Source organism: Mya arenaria, chromosome 2, assembly GCF_026914265.1.
Source record: "Mya arenaria isolate MELC-2E11 chromosome 2, ASM2691426v1".
Lineage (NCBI taxonomy): Eukaryota > Metazoa > Mollusca > Bivalvia > Myida > Myidae > Mya > Mya arenaria.
The window spans coordinates 66,689,324-66,698,113 of NC_069123.1; the positions used below are offsets into that span (position 1 = coordinate 66,689,324).

Consider the following 8,790-nt stretch of genomic DNA (forward strand, 5'->3'; position numbering starts at 1 on the left):
GCAACCTACACAAGTGTCACATATGGGTTCAAGCAAAAGTCATTAATAATTCTCATGCTATTTATACCTTACCTGATTCTATTCACTGCTGTTAATCAAATCTAGCTCCTGTCAGCTGTGACATGATGTTTCCTGGGTTTATATTGTATATGATTATACGCAGGTTGTCAGCGTTTCCATTAGTCAATGTCATGGTAAAAACATGAAAATTAATGGTAAATTTGTATGTGCGTTGATATCCTTTTCATAAAATTGCTTTTTTCAGACACATACTTAGTAAATAAATGTAATCTTATTCAGCTTGTGAAATATTTAATATTAAGCCAGTCTGATCATTTAAAGTACATGTAGGCTACTTTATAGGTACACACACATGTGTCAGATATACATTTTGTTGTCGGATGTAAACAATGGGGATTTCTTCTTTTCTTCAATATTAAATTTATGATAATGATATATGAATTCTGTGTTAAAGAAACATTACTGATTGTAAAACATCATTAAATCACATATGTCATTCGTTTTTTGCAGGTGAAAAACATGCAGAAAAAGAGCTCAGTAATGGTGACAATTCAGTTATCTCCCTTAGTTGCCTGCAAGTCATGAACCAGATTGGTTTTATCGAACCAGTCAATGCTAGACAGAGTTGCAAAGAGCCGGTTTCCAGGAAAAATGTCTAATTGACACTCTGTCTGTGAAAGAAATTTGATTAGGTGCCCTTTCAAAGGAAACTCCCAGACACAACAAGAAATGGATAATAACACTGTTCAAATACATTGTGTCAGTGCTAGAATGTTTCCAGTTCGTTCAATATATATCGTATTGTTTGTCTCCCAGCCAATTGTGATACATGAAACTATTATTTTTGTAAGTAACTGTGTATAATGTTGCATACTTGACTGCCATTTTTTGTGTAAGTGTTGTCAGAAACGTTTTATTTTTATTTTTTTATTTAAAAGTTGTTTAAGTTACACAAGTATCATGCCAAATAAGGGACAAACAAGAATTAATTCAAAAGAAATTATCAATGTGTGTTTTCCCTTTTAACATTAATTGAAATATTCACCTGTATTTAAACAAGTTTTTTTTTTACTTCTTCCATCTCGGCACATATCTTTATTTTCATTATTTCTGACTAGCAGTAATATTATATGGTTTTTGAATGAAGTTGACTCTAAGAAAAACTCAATTTATATTGTTTCTAAAATACACCAAAGTCCCTCAAGTATTCCTTCTGTTCTTACAAAATTAATCTTGTGCATTATCTTTTACTGAAAATGGTAACCGAAGTTGTTTTATGCAGAATCTTTTTTTAGCCAGTTTTTTCATCGTAAAATTATGGGTTATAGAATGGCGAAAAACGTGGCGGGCGGGCGTGAACAGTTCTGCGTTTACGTTTTTATTCCATGTCATAAAGTAAATAGTTATTATCGATTGTTTTGAAACTCTTTCTGAATTCTTGTCTACATGTTTTCTTGAACATTTGTGATTATGGGTCAAAAACTATGTCACTAGGTTAAATTTTAGGAAATATTTTCCCATGTAATAAATTCATTTACTTTTCATGAAATGTTTACTTTATTTTCTGCAGGATATATTTGTCACATTGAATTATAATAGAAAGTTAGCAAAAAAACAGAATCTTTTTCTACAGGATATCTAAAGAAATATTTCTAATATTCATGGCATTTGGTTGGTTTATGTATACATACACACACATTCAAGAAACATTGTTTTTATTGAATCTTAGGCTATTGTAAACATGAATCATTTTGGGTAAAAAACTAAGTCATTAGGTAAAATGTTTGGAAACTTTTTCCCTGTTCTAAATTTAAATTAAGATTTTAATTAACTTTTAAAAAAAATGTGTGTGCATGAAACCTAAGATGATAAAGTGTGTCATCTGGAGTCAAAAACTAAATATTTGGAACTTGTAATTTAGGAAAAGCTGATGTATTTTTAAAATGTTCATTTTACCTCACACAAATGGAATAGTTTTTGTTGATCTGAAACATGATCAGGTTGTATGAAGGATATCTCTGATAAATATAAATATAGGTCTTCTTTGTTAAGAAAACTAGGTCACTAGCCTAAAATTAGGTTTGAAAAATTGTATACTCAATGAAAAATCCGGCTTAAATGTGGCAATGAGTCTTGAATATTTTATCATATGACGTTCCTTCTTTCTAGTGTAAAACAACCATAATGTATTTTCTTAAATGGCACTTTACGAAAAAAGGTATGCAATCAATTTTTTACGAAGAATGTGTCATATGATGAAAATGATCTTTCATTTGATGGCATTATATACAAAATGTGTGACACCCCTTGTGAACAAACAATGTCGTTCCAAAGCATGTTTTTTTTCTCTTTTTTCCTATTAAATGGCCATTTTGTAAGATTTTTGGTTAATTTCTGCTGAAATACCACTGATTCCAATGTTTATTTATGATGTAATATCTTTTTTCTGTATAGATATATCTTATAGCTTATATATGTATCAATCACTGGGAAGTAAAGGGACAAGCCTATATACTACTAATTGTCAAACATTCAAAAATAAACCCTGTTTAGTGGAACAAGGCAAGGCACACCACACTGAACTAGAGACACAACCGTACAAACACCACATACACACCACACTGAACTAGAGACACAACCGTACAAACACCACATACACACCACTAACAGAACACACATGCATTTAAATAGTACTAGTAGTTTTAAGCCATATATTCTGCCATGCGTAAAAGTGAAACTACTAATCAAACCTGTGTATCTTGCAAGTAATCTTTTCAAAGTTGTTAGTTTCAAGTAGAAATATCATGTATGAGGCCTGTCTCAGGAATAACTTATGAATTAGATTTAGGTCTCACTTTTTTTAATTTATATATCTCTGAATTCAATTAAGTCTCATACAGACACTCAATGTATATAAACAAACTGATTTTACCAAGGGTTTAAACCTCGCTATGTTTGTTGTACGACTAAGCGCACTCGCTTCTCACCTAGATGGCCGAGGTTCAGTTCCTAGCCTGAGTGCATGTGAGTTTTATTTGTGGTTACCAAGCTGGACAAGTGGGTTTCCTCCGGTACTCCGGTTTCCCCCACAACACAAAACCACACTCTCGAATAACATGGTGCCAACGAGATCGATTAATATAATGTTGTTATAACTTGTTTCACAATCGTTCTTAAACAAATAAAATTAAACTTAAAATCTCACTAACATTAACTATTGTTTTCCTAACCAATTTCAACGTTTTTTGATAAAAACTAATAATAATAAATATTTATTCAATAAGGTATGCTTAGTTCAAGCAAAATTTTTATTAAAGAAAAACTATCTGGAATATTTGCGGTCATTTCTTGATACTCATAGATGATATAAGATATATTTTCTTGTTCTAAATGAAACCTTGCATACAAATTATGTACTAGGTGATATATAAATGATAATTGAGTTTCTAAATTGACTATGAAAACATCACAATAAAGATGTTCAGAGTTGGAATGATTACAAGCTCTCTAAACATATCATTATTGTCATTTTTATTGCAAATTAGGTGCAAGTGTAAATCTTGTCAAAATATTTATGGAATCTTAAGGAGATTTTGATTGCTATTTCTACCATTGTGTTGACAAAGTCTGAAGTGATGTATGAGAGTTTATATTGTTGGGGCACTATACCTTTATTAATTTAGGAATTATTTTTTCCTTCATATTATAAGACTGTGTGTTTGCCAGGTATTGCTCAAGCACTCTAGGTTTCAAATAAACACATCATGTATAATTGCACATAGTGTAGATTGGTTTTCGTAGTAATTATAGAAAACGGTGTTATTTTCTCCTGTCTTCCAAGGATATGACATTGTATTAATGGTTATTGTTGGAACTTGCGTGCATTGAAAACAGTAAAAGCAAGATGAGTTTAATGTGTCCCTCCATTAGTTAAGTAAGTTATTTATTTGTTCTTTTAACCAGAGTAGCATAATTTATTGTTTTATCTTGGTCTTAGAAACAAATGAAGAAATATGTTAAAATGTGAAGTTTTTGAAGGAAATAACTTTGTTTTTCATTTCAACATAAAGTTAGTGTAGTAAACAACATTTTTGTGACATAAGGTCGAAAAAATTTATTTGTAAATATTTTGGTCAAATGTTCTTACTCTTGATATACTTTCAACGTATATGGCTACGATATCCTCATATCATGTGTTGAAATCACAATATTCAGGAGTCAAATACAATAACTTTTCTGTTACTTGGTGAGCACATAGCTGTCAATATTGTCTTCATGGGCACACCGAATTGATGTTTTGTTCTGCAGATTTACCATCTCTTTTTGGCTCGACTGAGCAAGAAGTGCTCAAGGTGAGCTATTGTGATCGCCCTGTGTCTGTCGTCCGTTGTCGTCGTCTGTCGTCAACAATTTGACTGTTAACACTCTAGAGGTCACAATTTGGGCACTATCTTAATGAAACTTGGCCAGAATGTTACCCTTAATAAAATCTTGGATGAGTTCAATATTGGGTCATCTGGGGTTAAAAACTAGGTCACCAGGTCAAATTAAAGGAAAAGCTTGTTAACACTATAGAGGTCACATTTATGACTGTATCTTCAGGAAACTTGGTCAGATTGTTAATATTAATAAGTTCGATTCTGGGTCATGTGCGGTCATAAACTAGGTCACCAGGTCAAATTGAAGGAAAATCTTGTGTACACTCTTAGAGGTCACATTTATAAAGGTATCTTCATGAAAGCTGGTCAGAATGTTTATATTAATAATCTTTAAGTCAAGTTTAAATCTGGGTCATGTGCGGTCAAAAACTAGGTCACCAGGTCAAATCATAGGTAAAGCTTGTTAGCACTCTAGAGGTCACATTTATGACTGTATGTTCATGAAACTTTGTCAGAATGTTTATATTAATTAGCTTTAGGCCAAGTTTGAATCTGGGTCATGTACGGTCAAAAACTAGGTCACCAGGTCAAATTAAAGGAAAAGCTTTTTAAAATTCTAGAGGTCACATTTATAAAGGTTTCTTCATGAAAGTTGGTCAGAATGTTTACATTAATTATCTCTAAGTCAAGTTTAAAACTGGGTCATGTGTGGTCAAAAACTAGGTCATAAGGTCAAATCATAGGAAAAGCTTGTTAGCACTCTAGAGGTCACATTTATGACTGTATGTCCATGAAACTTAGTCAGAATGTTTCTATTGATTAGCTCTAGGCTTAGTTTGAATCTGGGTTATGTGCGGTCAAAAACTAGCTCACCAGGTCAAATAATAGGAAAAGTATTTTAACACTCTATAGAGGCCACATTTATGACCATATGTTCATGGAACTTGATCAGAATGTTATTGTTGATGATCTTTATTGGATCAGGTGAGCGATTCAGGGCCTTCAGGGCCCTCTTGTTTTGTTTGTTCGCACCTATATTTTCGGTCGAACCAGTTTTTTCAGTGGTTATTAATTATTTTGAGAGGTGCAATATAATTTATTATAATTTTCCTATGGAGTTTAAAATTTAAAGTGCTTTATAAAGGGGAGTAACCGATGTGTGGGCTTATATGCTGTTTATCTTCTGGTGTCAATAAAGTCAAATCAAAATTGCGGCTTCCGCAAACACATTTTGAAATTTTCAAACTGAGATAAAATGTTGTTTTCTTGCTGAAATGATTATTATATTACTGTGATTTTTTTATGCTGATAATTTAAAGCACAAGTTACTGCTAATTAATGTGTATACTTTTTACTGTAGTCATTTTGTTCAAAAAGCTCTTATCTGAATACTCCTGACTAGAATTTGACATTTTTTTCCATTGTTCGATAGAGGTTTAATTGAAGTTTGTGTTCAAATAGGTTAAAGGGAAATTATAATGAATAATCTTTCTTCTTTATATTGACCATAAGAAAATAATATTTATTGCTCTTTGATCACCTTATGTTTTATGAAAAAAAAGACAATTTGACAAAGTTTGTTGTGTGCAAAAATATGCAAAACTGAATTTATTTGGTGTGGCTGTAAGAGTTTTTAGGTATTGTGTTAAGAATATTTATGTTGAATATAATATACTATTATTATAATCAATATTTGATGAACATATTTTGATTGGTTCATAAAATAGATTTTGTTAAACCTTAAATGTTATCTAATGGAAGAGAGAACAAGCATTACTGTACCTATATTGACGTATATCATGACTTATATAATGACTTTTAATGAAGATGCGATGTCATATGACTTCCCTGTACATTCCGTAGCAGTTTTAGTCAAAGTGATGTGTGTCTTAGGTGACTATTAAAAAAGTAGTTATTATATATGGAACTCGGATGTTATTGATTGATATTGTATTCCCTCGATATGTAACAAATGTCAATTGGTTTATGAAATGTCTTTTTTTTTTAAAAATTGTGTGAAGAACCAGTAAATCCTTTTGAATAACATGGAATTCCTTGATGAAATCAAATGTTGTAATGGGTCTACTTTCTTGGAATTATAAACACGTTTTGACTATAAAATGGTAGATAAATATTGCAAGTATATCATTATGTTAGGGATGTTATTCAAAAGTTCATCTTGTATGTAAATTTTTTGAGTTAATTTGATATTTTACTCGATATCCATTGATACAAACATATCTTATAAGCCCAGTCTAAATGTCCTCATTTAAAGATACTGTGTATTTTCACATAGTTCCTGAACAGATGCATTTTAAAAGCTGCTGTGTATGCTAAACAGTCAGCTCTGTTGTTTCTGTGTTACTATGTACCTATTGAAAGTGTGAACCTCCATCCTGTTATTCGTGTGTTTGTATTTTCTTTTTATGAATAATATTTATTGTTACAATTGTAAAATTAATGAAGACAAAGGTTTTTGTTTGATTCAAAATAAATTAAATGATACTCTTGCTTTTCAAAGCTTTAAATATTCTAAAATTGTAGGTACACATTTCTATGACAAATAGTTTTAATCTCAGCCTATTTGCGTTCAAATGCAGAATAATTAATTAAGAAGAATGTCTCTTATATGAGGGGTTTAGGGATGAAATGTTTACATATTGGTGACTTTTTTCTCTTTATCATATTAATATTTATAGTTTTGACTTCTGCCTAAATTTTGCTTAAGAATATTTTGCATAATTAAGATAACTTTTTGTTATATAATGCATTTCTAGGATGTGATTTATTTGCAAAATGTATGTTAAGAACCCTTCAAATTGCTACCTGTTGATCATTTCTGCATCGCAATTTCTGTAGTTTTAATTAAGCTTGATAAGCATTTTATCTGCCCAATTCAATGATTATGTCTCCCCCTCTCTGGGGGAGACATATTGTTTTTGCCCTGTCCGTCAGTCCGGTAGTCCGGTAGTCCGGTAGTCCGTCAGTCCGTCAGTCCGTCAGTCCGTCAGTCCGTCAGTCCGTCCGTACGTCACACTTCGTTTCCGATCGATAACTGGAAAACCGCATGACCTAGGATCACCAAACTTGGTAGGGAGGTTGGTCATGAGGTGTAGAAGATCCCTATTGTTTTTGGGGTCACTAGGTCAAAGGTCAAGGTCGCGGCGACCCCCAATGTAAAAAACATTTCCGCTCAATATCTTGACAATGGTTTGACCTAGGTTCACCAAACTTGGTAGGGAGGTTGGTCATGAGGTGTAGAAGATCCCTATTGTTTTTGGGGTCACTAGGTCAAAGGTCAAGGTCGCGGCGACCCCCAATGTAAAAAACATTTCCGCTCAATATCTTGAGAATGGTTTGACCTAGGTTCACCAAACTTGGTAGGGAGGTTGGTCGTGAGGTGTAGAGGATCCCTATTGTTTTTGGGGTCACTAGGTCAAAGGTCAAGGTCGCGGCGACCCCCAATGTAAAAAACATTTCCGCTCAATATCTTGAGAATGGTTTGACCTAGGTTCACCAAACTTGGTAGGGAGGTTGGTCGTGAGGTGTAGAGGATCCCTATTGTTTTTGGGGTCACTAGGTCAAAGGTCAAGGTCGCGGCGACCCCCAATGTAAAAAACATTTCCGCTCAATATCTTGAGAATGGTTTGACCTAGGTTCACCAAACTTGGTAGGGAGGTTGGTCGTGAGGTGTAGAGGATCCCTATTGTTTTTGGGGTCACTAGGTCAAAGGTCAAGGTCGCGGCGACCCCCAATATAAAAAACATTTCTGCTCAAAATCTTGAGAACGGTTTGACCTAGGTTCACCAAACTTGGTAGGGAGGTTGGTCATGAGGTGTAGAAGATCCCTATTGTTTTTGGGGTCACTAGGTCAAAGGTCAAGGTCGCGGCGACCCCCAATGTAAAAAACATTTCCGCTCAATATCTTGAGAATGGTTTGACCTAGGTTCACCAAACTTGGTAGTGAGGTTGATCATGAGGTTTAGAAAACTCCTATATTTTGGGGGGTCACAAGGTCAAAGGTCAACGTCGCTGTGACCTCTAATGTAAAAAAATATTTCCGTGCAATATCAGGAGAATGCTTTGATCTAGGTTCACCAAACTTTGAAGTGAGGTTGGTCATGATGTCTAGTTGATTTTGCAATCAGTTGGTCAAAGGTCAAGGTCACTGACCTTGAGGTGAAGAACCGGTTTCTGCTCAATAACTCAAGAACGTTTACACCCAGGAACTTCATACTTGGTATGCCAGTTAGTCATGACTAGTTGATGGCCCCTATTGATTTTGGGATCCATCATTGATTATTTCTCACCTACGACCACACAATGGGGGAGACATGCGCTTTTTCAAAAAAGCAATCTCTAGTTTTTTGACGATCTGTTTCTTTTATAG

General features: G+C 33.6%; 1 protein-coding gene across 10 annotated transcripts in view; it reads left to right on the forward strand.

The window, feature by feature from the left end:
- The window catches only part of LOC128205440 (G protein-activated inward rectifier potassium channel 3-like), a 42,819-nt gene extending 40,167 nt beyond the window's left edge, over positions 1–2,652 (forward strand). For all 10 annotated transcript variants that reach the window (XM_052907127.1, XM_052907075.1, XM_052907100.1 and 7 more), the window contains one exon: positions 532–2,652. The gene's annotated coding sequence lies outside the window, so the exon portion shown is untranslated. The remainder of the gene's footprint in view (positions 1–531) is intronic.
- The last annotated feature ends 6,138 nt before the right edge of the window (positions 2,653–8,790 follow it).